The 16,746-nt window shown below is 43.9% G+C and overlaps 2 long non-coding RNA genes across 2 annotated transcripts in view; one reads left to right on the top strand and one right to left on the bottom strand.

The window, feature by feature from the left end:
- Positions 1-16,746, bottom strand: part of LOC309373836 — a 265,180-nt gene that overhangs the window by 206,034 nt on the left and 42,400 nt on the right. The window lies entirely within an intron of this gene.
- LOC309373871 lies at positions 7,478-9,564 on the top strand. Its single transcript, XR_014170258.1, has 2 exons — positions 7,478-7,555; positions 9,413-9,564. It is a non-coding gene; the product is annotated as an uncharacterized lncRNA (long non-coding RNA).

Here is a 16,746-nt window from a genome sequence, read left to right as displayed (position 1 = left end):
CCTGGCGAGGAGCAACACAACCACAACCAGTTGGGTAGAGTGTAGTGGCAGTGCACTTCCTCGCGCACCATGAATCACAGTCATTGCATGATTTCTCTCGCTGTTGTGAGGAGAAAGTAGCATCCAGGAGGAGGAAATGTCACTGATATAGGAAATGCTGGTGGACTGGGGAAAAAAATTAATAGAAGAAGCGAAGACTTCCAGAAAACCTGGCATTGGATTGTAGCCTACGTGTTTCTTGGAGATAAAATTGTTCCCCACTAAAATTGCTAGTTTCTATCCCAAGATGATGACTGAAGAATATTCAGACCAGCTCTAGTATTTTAGTGAAAATACCAGAATAAATGAGCATCCATCTAGTAAAAGCAAGAGTAGCTAAGTGTGGATAGCCTTTATTATTCAGCCACAGTTGTGCCAGACTATTGTTAGATAGCCTTTATTATTCAGCCACAGTTGTGCCATGTTGTGTTTGAATTGTTTTCTGGAGTTCAGCAAAATATGTGACTTTGTTTTATTTTGGGTAATGCATTTTTGTGTCGTCCTCCCTCATGTTACCTGTCATAGATGTATTAGGTGTCAATCCTATACTCAATTATACCTGGGAGTAAGTCCTCTTGAACCCAGCGGGGCTTACTCCTGAGTAGGCACACGAAGGATCTTGCTTTATGTCTGTGGCAATAACTGTTAAGTGTGTGTGCATGAATTTCTGATCAGAGACACCATAAATTGAACCCAGTGGTTCCGTAATGATCTATAATGGGTGAGCATCTCTTCTTTATGTTAATGACATCAACTAATGAAATATACAGCAAGCCCATAAAAGCAGTAGGTTTCTGAAGACGTGTTTATGTGAAATGCAAACACAAATTTATTTTCGTGTTTTTTTGTGAAAAACTGTCACGCGTTGAAAGGAATGTTGTTAACTGTCTGTCAATAGTTAGTAATGCCATCCTATTAGCTGCATTGAAGTGCATAAAAAATGGGAGAACGACAATATATATCTTTCTTAGATAGGAAACTCTCAGTTTCCAGATATATTTCAAGAGTTTGGGCTCAGATGCACCCTGTTTTGAGCCTCTTCAGGTGTTCCATCAGCAAGTAAAATAGTCACATGAGGAGGGGCGAGAGGAGTCATGTGATGAGTCACATGAGGAGGGGCAAGGTGAAGGGATCAATGTGCTAGCTCCTCCCTTATAGTCATTCCTGTTTGAAGGGGACTGGGACCATGTGATGTCAGCCCACTGTGTGAACACACCCCATGGCGTGCCGACATCACTCACACACACCAGGAGGTGTGTTGTGTGGCCACCCCGTGGCTTGCACACATAACACAAACAAGCCCCATGGCATGCACACACAGCTGCTGCAGAACTTTGAGTGGAGTCGGCCCCCTCACTGAATTTGGCCCCCTCCCTAGATGGTGTGCCTGGTTATGCACTTATCCCAATGACCCCCTGTGGTGATCACACAGGGTCCCCGGATGTTTGACGGTCTATTGATCCCTGTGCCACCACTGTGCTCGCTTCCTTGTTGCCACCAACCCGTTACTCTCGGGTACACACTGAGTCCAGACAGTTGTTTAAATTGACCCAAATAAACAAGTTTATTTTGTAAGTATTAACAAGTTTATGGTTTCTCAGATAATATTCTGGTCAGTTTCTTAACTTTAGTTTCTTTACCGGCCTATACCTTCCTAATACCTTCTGACTGATTATCTCAACTGTTTGACTGACTCCTCTTAACAGATTCTCTCACTCTCTCACATCAGACTAGCCTAACCCACAGACGTATCCTCTCTCTCTCTTCTCTAACTCCAGACTCTTCTTAATAACTCTAACTCTAACTCCTTCCCTTGGGTTCCTATTGGTTAGGCATTTTACAATTAGTTAACCCTTTCCTTATGAACCCAGTATGATGTCACACACCTAGGAGGGCAAACGCCACACCCCCCTATATGATTCTTGACCTGCTGATGGGACACTGAAGAGGGCTTTAGAAATAGACCAAAGTGCGGTTCTTCTCACACAGTGAGGAAATGATCTTGTCTTCAGCATCCCCTTTTCAATTACTTCCCTTGCTCCCATCTTACCCCAAATTCCTTGGCATGTAAAAAAAAAAAAGCATCTTGCATGGCCTTGCTTAGGACATCTAGTCTGGACAGCAATCTTAAACATATCTGGAAAGTATGTTCCAGGTACTTCTGAGCACACATAAATAGGACTGGGCTCCCTCCTTTCTGGTATAAAAGACTTGGAGTTTCCCTCTTTTCCAACTGCCCTCTCTTTTGTATCTGTTTAAAGCTCATCTCTCATATGTTGTAAATGATTGTATGGGATAATCATGCACAGCTCTCTCCCGAGAGCCAGTCCCAAACTAGGACTGCACCATTCCATAGTGTAATGGTTCTAGGGGTTGCTCGTGCGTAAGTTGTCGCCACACCTGGCTGGGTTACCTGGGTGAACCCTTTCTGTCCAGACAGCACCCATCCGTGGCTGTATCAATCACTGGCAGAATCCGTCAGTGGGCGTTTCTTGAACTTCTTCCAGCAAAGAAGTTCTTTGACGCCAAGTCTCCTCCTACTCTCCCTGCGCGGAAGTCTTCTGCGCAGGGAGGGTGTGGGCAGCGGAGCACCCGTGCTCTCCCCGCTGGTCTCCGGCGAGGAGTCCTGGAGCCCCCTCGCCGATTCCCCCATCTGCCCCCCTTCTCCACTGGTGCTACGCTGATTTCCTTCCCCAGCAGATGGGCTGCCTCTCTCCCTACTGGGACCCTCTCCGGCATCCCTCTGGAGCCTTCCCTCCGCCTCTGGCTCCAATGGCAGTTCCCTGACACATAGGTTATGTAGTGACCTCATGGAACTGAGGGAAAGGGGCATTGTTAGTTCAGATGGGGACAGCAGGGAACATAGGGCCACCCTCTTAATCAAGAACGGGTTAATATGTGTGACTCTCCTGCCCCGCATGTGTTACTAGGCAAACATGTGGCATATGAATCTTTAAAAAGTCTAAAACAATACTCATGCTTTCCATATTTATAAGTAAAAGGTTGCCCTGGGGGAAGGTGGGAGGTGGTGTTGCTTAGCAACCAGCAATTTTAGTCTGGAATTTTTTTTATAAAAAAAGCCTCATAAGAACAGAGCAGATGGAAGGGGTAAGGGGATACATACCTGGTGACTTGGAGCGAAAAACAAGAGAAGGAATTAGTGGGAATGAAACAAGGAGTTCAAGTTTCTTAGGAGGACTCCGGATAAGAGTTCTTTAAGATCTACTGATGTACTTTTCTTTACTGTGCCACACTGAAAACTTCACTCCTGAAGTAAGGCTTGTCAGATAAGACCATTTTCATTTGGTGTAGGTTTCATTTGTGCTCCATGATAGGCTTAATCCCCTCTTCTTCTTTTTTGCAGATTAAAAATAAAAATGAAACAAATTGTATTCAAATGGTTTACGTTTTGTATGTATCCTTTCCCTAAACTACACATTTTGGTATGGTTTTCAGTATGTAGTACCCCGTAAACTGGATTATGGAGAAAACTAGAAAACTAAATATAGAGAGTTCCAGAAAGACATCTACTTCTGCTTCATTGACTATGCAAAAGCCTTTGACTGTGTCGACCACAGCAAACTATGGCAAGTTCTTAAAGAAATGGGAGTGCTTGATCACCTCATCTGTCTCCTGAGAAATCTCTATGTGGGACAAGAAGCTACAGTTAGAACTGGATGTGGAACAACTGATTGGTTCAAAATTGGGAAAGGAGTATGACAAGGCTGTATATTGTCTCCCTGCTTATTTAACTTATATGCAGAATTCATCATGTGAAACGCTGGGCTGGATGAATCCCTAGCCGGAATTAAGATTGCTGGAAGAAATATCAACAACCTCAGATATGCAGATGACACAACCTTGATGGCAGAAAGTGAGGAGGAATTAAAGAACCTTTTAATGAGGGTGAAAGAGGAGAGCGCAAAATATGGTCTGCTGAGGCTCCAATACTTTGGCCACCTCATGAGAAGAGAAGACTCCCTGGAAAAGACCCTGATGTTGGGAAAGATGGAGGGCACAAGGAGAAGGGGACGACAGAGGACGAGATGGTTGGATAGTATTCGCGAAGCTACCAGCATGAGTTTGACCAAACTGCGGGAGGCAGTGGAAGACAGAAGTGCCTGGTGTGCTCTGGTCCATGGGGTCATGAAGAGTTGGACACGACTAAATGACTAAACAACAACAACCCCGTAAACTAGCCTGCTTCCCTCTGTTGCAATGAAGGACACTCCCACCATTGAATTAAGATCCAGTTGCCTTCTGATCTGCTTCTGTAAGTGTAAAGAGGAGGCTGCCATCTTGTTTTCCACCACAGGGGCCCAGTAGAGATTTTGCTCACCTATTGATCCCCAGTCAAGAAATCTCCTTTTCCTTCTCTAATCATCTTTCCCCCTTACCTGAGACGGTTCTTGTAGAAAACCCGATAATTTCCTCAAGGATAAGTTGGCAATTTACCAGCTGTTCCTATTTAATCTTAACCATTGGCATGTGTGTTTAATCCTAATACATGCTTTGAGTTTGGGGTAACGGAGGCATAATCTTTGTTGCTAAAGAAAAAGCCACCTTTGCCATTATCGTTCTGCACCTAAATCACCCCTTAATATTAAAGCAAAGGAGTGTTTGTTTTTCATAATGACTTGTTAAAATATTCAGTATAAAATGCAAATACAAACGTGTACTCTCCTATGGGCTACCAAAGGTGATTTGTCAAAAATGATCACACTCATTTCCTTTCCTCCACAGGCAGAAAATTAACACTGAAACACTCGACTCTGCTATAGTAACTTTTCCCTGTATTTGCTTGTTTATAAGCCCAGAGAGCAATTTCCATTTATTCACTGTGAGCCTGGGAGGAGGGATTGAACTTCTCCTTGGCACTTTGTCGTCGTACTGTAATGTCAGCATCCATTATAAGTAGCAGATGTTTGGTAATGATAATTTAGTAATGAATAGGTGTGTGTGGAGCCCCCTGAGGAATTTCTCTGCCTGAAAATGCTTCCCTCGAAATTCTTCAGGAACCTCCATGTTTGCTTGGCATTTTTGCTTCAGGTAAAATATGGCGGCAACCAGTGCTTTTTTTATCCCTTAAAAAAATGTTTCGGGGTACTCTCATTTTGACTCAAGAAAATCACCATTTTATAGTTCAAATCGGGAAAGATAAATACAGTGGTACTTCAGTTTACAAACTTGATCCGTTCCGCAAATCTGTTCTTAAACCGAAACCATTCTTAAACCCAGGCGCGCTTTCCCTAATGAGGCCTCGCCGCCACCAGTGCCCTTCCACCATTCGGATTCTGTTCTTAGACTGAGGTAAAGTTCTCAAACCAGGACACTCCTTCCGGTTTTGCAGAGTGGGTAAACCAAATCGTTCTTAAACCGGACTGTTCTTAAACCGAGGTACCACTGGATGAAAGTACAAATGTTTACAAAATGTTTAGGGGTACGTGTACCCCTTCATCCCCCCAGAAAAAAAGCACTGGCGGCAACTCTTATGATGTAATCCAGCACAATAACGCCAAGGTTACTAGCACTGCAGTCATTTTAACAGTAGTTATTACATGGCAGGAGAAGATGCATATTTAAAAAGTTCTCTGTTTATGTAGGCACTGGCATCGCAATGGGGGGCCTGGGTGGGGGCCTGGGGTTTGACCCGGGTGCCATGTCTGGATGCGTGTGACAAGCAGCCATCGTGCCACCGCAGCCGCATGTGGAGAATCTTCCGTTCGCGGCTGCAGCTGCGAGTAGAGGATCCCAGAGCCAGCAGCAAACCACTATGTACAGTGCATGTGCGGCGTCACATGCATACGCTGTACATAACGATACTGCACATGAGCTGTACATAGCGGTTTGCCGGCAGCACTGTACAGGCGGTGGTGGGATCCCTTTGCCGCTGCTACAGCTGCATGTAGAGGATCCTCCGTTCGTGGCTGCAGCGGCGACGGGGGGATCCTGGCACCGTCCGTACGGCACTAGAGGGGCGGCGCCAGCAAACCGCTATGTACAGTGCATGTGCGGCATTGCTACATATGGCGTATGCACCCTACGTAGTGACACCCTGCCCCGAGTGTCACGGCACCTTCGTTCACCCCTGTATGCAGGGCACCTCCATGTGGTCTATGCACCCACACACATTGGACACGTCTCTCTCAAGCATGCACAAGATGCTTATCAGAGGGTCTGAGTCCCTTGGTGTCAGAGCCGGAGGGCAGTCCTTACTGCAACAGTGACCTAAGTGCAAAACTTTCTTTTTTCACATAGAAGCAAATGGGAACTTGCTCTCCAACAGCTGCTGGACCCCCAACACCCATTAGCTCCAGCCAGCATGTGAATGGCCAAGGATGATGGGAAATAGTTTTCCAGCATAATTTCAAGCCCTTCAAGTGTCCCTATTTTCCAGAGATGTTCTGGATTTAGAGAAGCCATCTCGGTTTCCTATTTGATCACAGAATGTCACACTTTTCCTTAGGATGTCCCTATTTTCGTCTGAAGGCAATGCTGTATAGGGAAGATTTTTTAAAAAAATGTTTAATATTTTATTATGTTTTCATATATGTTGGAAGCTGCCCAGAATGGCTGGGGTAACCCAATAAGATGTTGCGGGGTACCAGTAATACAATTATCATTATGGAATGGGACATCCCTATTTTCATCGGAGAAAGATCGGAGATTATATAATTTAAATGACTATTGCTCTTTGTTCTCTGCTGTCAGGATGCTGTGAGTGGCTCCCAGCTGGTTGCCCAGAAAGTATGAAGACAAGAAAAAGTTACAATCTTACAGTCCGTTTTTCTTTCAGACTTTACAGAGAGAGGCTATAGAACCCATCCTCTTGGATAATGACATTGTTCTGTTTGAATCTATATGCTGTCTCTCCCTCTTCCACATTTTTGTCATCATCATCACTTCCTGTACAGGTGCTGCTATGTGCCCTCTGTCTTTGAGCTCTTTGCTCTCCTACTTTTAAGGCTTGCCAGGTTCTGGGAGATGGAGCGTCTGGAATGCTTTCTAATGTCAATGTATCAGCTGGCTGTTGTTCTGACTCTCCCATGATTTCCCAACTTTACCCCCTCATCTGCCTCTGAGCTGCTACCTCCCTCAAACCCCTGTTGTAAATCTATACGGTCTTCCTCTTCCTCCTCCCGGGAAGGGTCAGGGTGGGGACATGGTCTCTACTATTCCTCCTCTGCCCAATCCCTGACAATTAGTTTTCTTTAACAGTGGAAGCAGGTTTTCCGATGATACACAGCTCTTCTTCAGGCTTTGATTATGAGAGCAAAAAATGAACATCCAATAGTCTAGATAGAAACAACTGGGTAGTCAGGCTGATGGTTACTTGGCTGCAGAGGTTTACTGGCCATTGCTGTTGGCATGGAGATAGTCTAGGTTGAATGCAAACATGCCATTCTGATATCATGTGTGATGTCACAAAGAGGATATTCTTTAAGTCTTGGTAAAGCCAAAAGCAGTTAACAGTCAGACGGCATCTCAGCCCTGTCAAGATGGATCACCACAACAGGTGATGAATAGTTTTATTTGGGGGATATATTAACTTTTACTATTGGGGGAACGTTTTAGATTGGATTGCCAGTTTGTAACCCATTAAGTTGAGGCCAATAGATATACATTCACAACCCTGTACCCATCAAATAATCAACTTTATGGGTGATTTTGGGACTGATTTATACAACCACATTTCCTTTCTCCACTCTATAGCAGCTTTTTCTCTGTAACTGAGGGGAGGGGACCCAAGAAGGAGAAGATAAGGAACCAGGAATAAGATATAGATGAGTATTGTAAGGATCTAAGCTTTACAAGTGAGGGGGCTAGGAATATGGCTTTGTGGTCCAGCATAGAAATGATAGGTGCTTCATATTATTGAAGTACTGTTCCTCAAAGAAGAAGTCTTTGAGCTCTTTGCTCTCCTACTTTTAAGGCCTGCCACGTTCTGGGTGATGGGGTTGGGTGCTCATCTCACTTTCAGGATGAGGGAGCCGGCATTTGTCCACGGTCAACTTTCCGGGTCATGTGGCCAGCAGGACTAAACTGCTTCTGGCACACAGAGGTCCGTGATGAGTGCCAGAGTGCACAGAAATGCCATGTACCTTCCCGCTGCAGCGGTACCTATTTATCTACTTGCGCTGGTGTGCTTTCGAACTGCTAGGTTGGCAGAAGCTGTGACGGAGCAATGGGAGCTCACTACATTGCGGGGATTCAAACCGCTGACCTTCCAATCGGCAAGCCCAAGAGGCTCAGTGGTTTAGACCACAGTGCCACCCGCTGTAGAGTAAAATGGGTTCCTTTGCCATGATTTGCTCTTGATGAAACCCAAACTGCCACCACCACCCCTTGCCTGCATTATATCCTGTGGCTGCTAGTTCTCATAATGTTCTCTGATCATTTACCAAATAGTAATCTCTTAATACTTATAAAGCTTTCCCATCAAGAATTCCTAGTATTATGCTTATTTTTCTCTAGTCCTCTGGGATCTTCCTATCTTCCAAGAGATGAAGAGCATAATTGCCCATGACTTCATGATTACTGCACCTATTTTTTCCCCCTCTTACTCTCGGGCAAATTTCATTTAGACTCTTCTGACATCTGAACATCCATAATAACTGAATACATTCATTAATCTGTATCTTCCCTTTACAGGCCTGCAGCTTTCCTTGTTAACGTTGACTAAAAGCCTGGCTTGAGCCTCCATTTTGTCACCTCTTATTGCTTTGTGTTCCTTACATTACAATCGTCTCATGTTTTCCGTCCCACAGCTTTAAAGCCTTGCCTTACATCACCATATTTCCAAGCTTTGTATTACTAATTGCCATTCTTTTCATAATTTTTGTCTTCCTAATGCCGCGGCCGCTCGCTCCTCTTTTGTGCTCAGCTGAAGTAATCGTGTGCCTCCTCTCTGTAAAAGCACTTTCAATTCTCAGCTAATTAAAAGCATTTCTTATATGACCATGCTGATTTCTTCCTCGGTCTTTTTATTTTTCTCTCCTTTGGCAAAATGGCTTCCTGCTATCAACATCGTGCTTCTCTTGAACCTCAGTCCTGAGCATGTGGGGAAAGTCCTGAGCATGTGCTATGTACACATAACTTGCTTTCAGGTAGCTGTGCTTAGGACAATGGCTTTGGAAAAGGGAGAGAACTATTCGCTGGTCACTTGGGTTGAGAAGAGAGACTAGTAGTGCCCAACAACCTCTCAGAAGATATTTTCTGAGGGGTTTGTTGTTGTTGTTTTCTTACCACACTTGGACAAAGATGGATCTAGGCACATTACTAAGCTACGTATCTGGTCCTTCAGAAGGAACACAACCCCATCTCGGGGGTTGTGCTGACAAGCAGTCAAACTATTCTCTTCCTCCCCCCTCAGAGTTGCCATCTTGCTGGGGTCCATTACTGTTGTTGTTTCCTGAGCCGCCCTGAGCTCTCCTAGGACATGAGGCCTCCTCACCATCTCACTGACAAGTATTACCAGATAGCTTACCACAACTCCTTCAATAAAGAAACAGTTCAGCTCTTTAATACCCTATTTCTCTTATTTTTGGTAGTAAAGAATCTATATTTCTTGCACTACAAATTCACTACGAACACGAATAAGACATAACGAAGACTATCTCTCTTTTTATGCTGGGCAATGTGTGTGTAAATAAGAGCTGGGACAAAATTACACATAGTGTTTTGTGAACATTTATCCATGGAAACCGCCCCTTGCTGATTTGGATCATTTTAAGCAGAGGCTATCGGTCATGGATGCTCCAGTTGAGATTCCTGCATTGCAGGGGCTAGACTAGATGAACTGCCATCTTCTGTGTATAAATCAGTTTAACACAGATTCCTCTTCCATCCACAGCTGAAGTGATGCAGGTGTCACGAAGACATCTCTGCCCTGCTACACAGGCTGCTACTGAATGGTATGATATCATTGTGGAGAAGGCACAAAGCAACTGCATCCAAAAAGAGGCCATTTCAAGTAGAGAGCCAGTGTGGTGTAGTGGTTAAGAGCGGTAGACTTATAATCTGGTGAACCGGGTTCACGTCTCCGCTCCTCCACCTGCAGCTGCTGGGTGACCTTGGGCTAGTCACACTTATCTGAAGTCTCTCAGCCCCACTCACCTCACAGAGTGTTTGTTGTGGGGGAGGAAGGGAAAGGAGATTGTTGGCCACTTTGAGACTCCTTTGGGCAGTGATAAAACAGGATATCAGATCCAAACTTTTCTTCTTCTTCTTCGTCTTTTGGCCTTCTTCTTCTTCTGGCCTTGCTAACATATAGGTAAAGGTAAAGGGACCCCTGACCATTAGGTCCAGTCGTGACTGACTCTGGGGTTGCGGCGCTCATCTTGCTTTATTGGCCGAGGGAGCCAGCGTTAGTCTGCAGACAGCTTCCAGGTCATGTGGCCAGCATGACTAAGCCGCTTCTGGCGAACCAGAGCAGCACATGGAAACGCCATTTACCTTGCCGCCAGAGCGGTACCTATTTATCTACTTGCACTTTGACGTGCTTTCAAACTGCTAGGTTGGCAGGAGCAGGGACCGAGCAACAGGAGCTCACCCCGTGGCAGGGATTTGAACTGCCAAACTTCTGATCGGCAAGTCCTAGGCTCTGTAGTTTAACCCACAGCGCCACCCGTGTCCCATATAGACGCTAACATATAGAATAGCTTAAATCTGAAAGTGGTAACCCAGAGCAGACTGAATAGGGCAGGGGCAGTGTGGAAGACTTTTAGAACACTAGTTTTCAAAGTCTATGGAGATTCTGGGATGCCCAAAAAGCTTATTGCTTTTACTCAGGGAGATGTTTCATTAGTGGTGGGTGCACATCCTAGAAGATGACCCAGAATGCTTTGTATTCTGGGCTACCCCACATGTTTGCAAACCACTGCAAAAACACATTATAAGCAATATTATCTATAAGATTCCAACATATCATTCCCCATGAGGCTTAGTCTCTTCTTGAAGGTGTCATGGTTTGCACCAAAAACCCAGGGCAGAATTCTATGGAATGGCCAACAGCAGCTTAGCTCAGATCCTTTGCACGAACATCTCTGGTATCTCACCAATCAATTTCTACTTTGGTTTATATATTTATATTATGGGGTACATTAGGTTTGAAATAGGAGAGTGAATGTTTGGAACATGTCTTAGAAACGAGCGTGTGAGTTCCAGGGCCCTCTCATTTTCAGAAATTAAATCCTGGTTTTGGTATCATAGATACCAAATGGAACATCTTTTAATGAAAACCAATTGTGTTTCCCAAGGATGTTTGGTGCATTGTGATGCCAATCTATTCACACAGCATAATGCAAGTTATGGAGCTATTTTTTAAAGAAGAAGAGGATGAAATGCCATGTCTGTAATAAAGAGATTTTCTATAGGGCCATTTCTTGCATTGTTCCAGATCAGTCTTGGAAATAAAACATTAGAGCTCTCGATTCCTTCTCTGTGTTGCTCTAATGTGCAGTTCAACGTAGTTTTCATTTTAGTTTTCATTGGTTTGAATGGCTGAATATTCAAACACAGTTTGTGGTGGGAATGTACTGTTTTCCATAGTGGTCCTTCTAGCTGAAGTGAGCAGCTGTGTGCTACTTATGCTGTGTTTCTTCTTCCTTTTAAAGTATGCCTTCCAATGCAATATGTGAAGGAAACAAATAATACAGACCTAAATTATGTGCATGATGAGGATCACAGGCACTCATCCAAACTATTGCCTTCATAGTCATAAAGAGCGCAATTTAAGTCAAGGTCCCTTTTGTCTAGACTTTCTGGGAATATGCCATGATTATTTACATTCTGCATAGGATTTTAATGATTGGTTTTCTTTGTTTCCTGTCCATTGTATTTTATTGCTTTTATCATGTTGTATCCTTGCCCTAGAACCACTGACAAAGGGCAGATATTAAATAAAATACTAAAATAAGGTAAAGAAAGGTAATGGTAAAGGAGCTCTGGACGGTTAAGTCCAGTCGAATTTGACTATGGAGTGCGGCGCTCATCTCGTTTCAGGCCAAGGGAGCTGAAAATAATAATAATAATAATAATAATAATAATAATAATAATAATAAACATTATTATTATTATTATTTATACCCCGCCCATCTGGCTGGGATTCCCCAGCCACTCTGGGCGGCTTCCAACCGAATATTAAAAACAATACAGTATCAGACATTAAAAACTTCCCTAAACAGGGAAAAGTAAAATACAGTTGTTTATTGCCTTGACATCTGCTGGGAGGGCATTCCACAGGGCCGGTGCCACTACCGAGAAGCCCCTCTGTCTGGTTCCCTGTAACCTCGCAGCGAGGAAACCACCAGAAGGCCCTCAGCGCTGGACCTCAGTGTCAGGGCTGGATGATGGGGGTGGAGACGCTCCTTCAGGTATACAGGATCGAGGCCGTTTAGGGCTTTAAAGGTCAGCACCAACACTATCTGCAGACAGCTTTTCCAGGTCATGTGGCCTACATGACTAAAACTACTTTTGATTCAAGAGACACTGTGATGGAAGTCAGAGCACATGGAAATGATGTTTACCTTCCTGCTGCAGCAATACCTATTTATCTACTTGCACTGGTGTGCTTTCAAACTGCTAGGTTGGCAGGAGCTAGGACAGAGCGATGGCAGCTCACCCCGCCGCCCGGATTCGAACTGCTGACCTTCCAGTCAGCAAGCTCAAGAGGCTCAGTGGTTTAGACCACAGTCCCACCCGCATCCCTAATAAAATAAAAATAACATAAAAATAACATAAAATAAACCCTGGAGCCTGACTTGGACCAATACATGACCAAGGGACATATAAAAAGAAATAAAGAATAAAGTGTTTTTATACATGGGTAAAGTATTTTCAGTGTTGTTCTAGGCTTTGAAGGACAACAGTCAACTCTTAAATCATATCTGGAAATATGGGATAAAAGTCTAGTTGATATTAATAGCATGGAGCTGATAAAACTATACCTGGTATAGGTGCAGTTACAGATAGGTAGCCGTGTTGGTATGCCATAGTCAAAACAAAAAAAAAATCCTTCCAGTAGCACCTTAAAGACCAACTAAGTTAGTTCTTGGTATGAGCTTTCGTGTGCATGCACGAAAGTATCTGAAGAAGTGTGCATGCACATGAAAGCTCATACCAAGAACTAACTTAGTTGGTCTTTAAGGTGCTACTGGAAGGAATTTTTTTTGTTCTGGTATAGGTGCTTATAGAAAAGCAGGTGTTGAGAAAATTGTTCCAATATGTCCCAGACACTGCTATCCTACAGCCAAACTGGACCTTAAATGTGTCCTGGAGTTTGCCACTACAAATCTCTTCAAATATTTAAATAGGATAACTAAATTGGGATCGTATGGGGGGGGGGAGTTTGCACTTGCCATGGTCCTCATCAGAATTATCCCCATGCCAGATATTCTGGGGTTTCTTTTTAAGCTACTCAGTGCCAAATTATGCAACAAACACTGGCTCCTCATTTTCTAACATAAGAGAACTTTTTTTCCAGCATGCAGAGTCCTTCAAATTCCATCATCATCATCCTTTACCGCATTTGTTGTCCACTTTATTTTTAAAAAATCCCGAGGAGACTTAATAACCAGCAGGTAAAATCTATTAAAAGCCATTAAAAAGAAGAAGAAGAACACAGCATACTATGCAAAATTTTTAAAACATTCATTTAGCAATACAATAGAAGGGCAAGTCCTACATCGCCACCCTAAAAGATGAGCACCACAATAGAGGCCAATGTAAACACAAAAGCCTGAGTAAATAAAAATGTTTTAGCTTGTTGCCTGAAAGTTGACAAGGAAGATGTCAAAAAGTTCTACCCTTGGGACAGCATTCCACAAACAAAATTAAAAGGCGTTTTAATTAAGTAAGGGATCGTGCTTTGCTCAGTATATAGAAGTACTCTGTTGCCCTCTGCTAGTGCCAGGTATTGCAGAAAAACTGATGCATGCTATATGTATGGATCCAAATTTGGTCACCTCCACATGACTCTCATTCTCAATGGGATCGCCTGATGAATCATAGCCAAAATGGCAGCTGCTGCATGAGTTGTAGCCAAAGTTATAGCCGCCCAGAGTGGCTGGGGCAACCCAGTCAGATGAGTGGGGTACAAATAATAAATGATGATGATAATGCACATGAATCATGGTCAGAATGGCCATTACCATTGAATCATAGCTACATCAGTGGTTGCCTCTAGACTCACAGTTGATCATGAGACTCGTGGTAAAAAAAATGGTGATCACCATGGGACTTGTGCCCAAAACAGTGGCTGCTACAGATCTTGTGGCTTCATGACTTAGAGCTGAGCACAGGCTGCCCCTGATCACTGGGTGATCCCATCAATGAAAATGAAAAATATTTCCTGGGTGACCACTGCATGAATTGTAGCTGCCTGAAAGGAGCCCAGATTCTCTGACCTGGCACATATCAATATGTTCCCCTAACCTAAGTGTGCAGACTCACCTCTACATAAGTTCAGTTTGTGTGTTTATGGTGGTAGTTCACTTCATGAGTGCCTGGTTCCAGATGGCTTCCACCTCTTCCCACCATTGCCTCAACATCACCTCCACTGGGCTTTTCCCTGGGGAGTGCTTCCTTGCAGAGCTGCCTCTTTTGGCTGCTTCGTGGAGGCCTCATTCTGATGGCCAATTAGAGGAATGAACCAGTGGAAGTTGCAGCGAACACTGGTGTGGTGCTGTACCTTGACTTAACATACCTGCAGAGTGGGCCAGAGAATCAGAGTTGTCACTCTAGTTCACTTGGCCAGTCACACCTCGCTCAACACTGACAGATCCAGGGATTGGTTCCTGCTTGCCAGCAAATCATAAAATTGTAGAGCTGGAAGGCTTTCAGACCATCATCAAGTCCAACCACCTGCAATGCAGGAATCTCAACTCAATGGAAGACAGCATGTGGGTCTTCTTATGGAGCTACCCTCCACACCTTTATTGGGTAAGGCACATGGAGAAGGACCTCTGATGAAGGCCAGCAGGACCCAGGTTTATTCATGTGGAGATAGGTGGTTTGTAAGCAACAGGGGTTCTGAGTTGCATAAGGCTTTACGAGTCAAAACCAGCACTTTGAATTGAGCCCAGAAACCAATCATTAGCTAGTTCAGTCAGGGCACTAACTGGTTTCCATAATCAATCTGAAGTGCTGCTTTGGACCTATAGAAGCAACCTATGGCTCAGGACCCGAACATGCAGCCTGTAGTGTTCTAGTCCATGCAGAAACTTGCCACCTCATTTGATGTTTGTGTGACGTACAGGGTGGTTGGAACATGCCTTACAAATGAGCTTGAGTTCCAGCACCTCTCCTTTTCAGAAATTAAATCCTGGTTATAATATATGAGATTTGCTTCCTGAGTAAATCAGTGCTGATGGGCTGTGTAGAAAAACAGCCATTTAAATGCAGATTCATATGAGGGAGGAATAAGAGGCACATGGGGAGTTCAAGTACAGTATTACCATAAGAAGTTTCCTGAGAAGGAAAGCAAATGTCTTCATGGCGGGGGATGCAATGTAGAAGGTCACGAGCGGGAGAAGAAAACACAGAGATTGAAATGTAGGCCATCATGGCTTTACAAAATGCCTTATTGGTTCAAAGGATACATGCTTCTCATATGGCAAGAAATGGTTTATTTAGTGAATTTCAAGGCACGTGTCAGAGGACAGCAATGGTAACATGATTTAATCAGTAGTATCTTAGAAACAGAAGAAGGGGAAAAGTAAAGAGGTTATTATACCCTAATCTAGGAGAGTGATAAGTAGTTATGGAGAAAATTTGGCACACTTTATTGCATTCAAAATAATTAAAAAGATTCTTTGGCAATGAGCGTCGGTGACTGGGAAAGCTTGATGGAGAACAGCTAAATAATTGGGTTGGCAGGTATAAACGAAAATTTCAGAAAGTGGTTTTGAGAAAGGCAGGCGAGAGAATAATTGTGGGAAATTAAAATGGCCGCCCTCAGCCAGCTGTCACTGCTCAGAGCACTGCTACTGCTAACCACCACTGCTGCCAGGTATGCTTGCTAGGGCACACCCACAGAGACGTGGGCACACCAGGACCTCCTCAAACCAAAAGTAACTATACCAACATTCCTTTATGTCAGGAGTGGGGAACCTGTGGTCCTCTAGTTACTTGCTGTATAGCTTAGTTGGTTAGAGCACAGTTCTGATAAGGCCACGGTTGCAGGTTCAGTCCCCATAAAGCACAGCCGCATATTCCTGCATTGATGGGGTGTGGACTATATGATCCTTCCAAATCTATGATTCTATTATTCTTGCTGACTACAATTCGTACTGTCCCTGATCATTGGCCACACTGGTTTGGGCTGATGGGAGTTGGAGTCCAACATCTGGAAGGCTACAGATATCTCATCCCTGATTTAGGTACATTATCTCGTAGTGAGTGAGCAGCGGTAGTGGCGACTTTCATCAAGTATCCTTCCCAGCTAAGATAGCATGTATTGCTCTCATCTATGATCTAATCCACCTTGAGGCCTATTTACACAAAAAATTAAGTTCATGATAGATGCATATTTTTTTAAAAAAGGTGCATGCTTATACTAGTCACTGAGGACAGAATGGATTGGTCATGGACTCTTGATCCTGACCACTCTTTGAGTCTGGACTTCATAGGTGCGTGCTAACTGATGGACACCCTGATTGTGAAGGCTCTTGTTGTTCAAGAAAACATGTTCTGACAGCTGCCAAAGTT

This window comes from Podarcis melisellensis (genome assembly GCF_964234715.1).
Source record: "Podarcis melisellensis genome assembly, chromosome: 7".
Classification (NCBI taxonomy): Eukaryota; Metazoa; Chordata; class Lepidosauria; order Squamata; family Lacertidae; genus Podarcis; species Podarcis melisellensis.
This window is presented reverse-complemented; position numbering and strand designations above follow the sequence as displayed.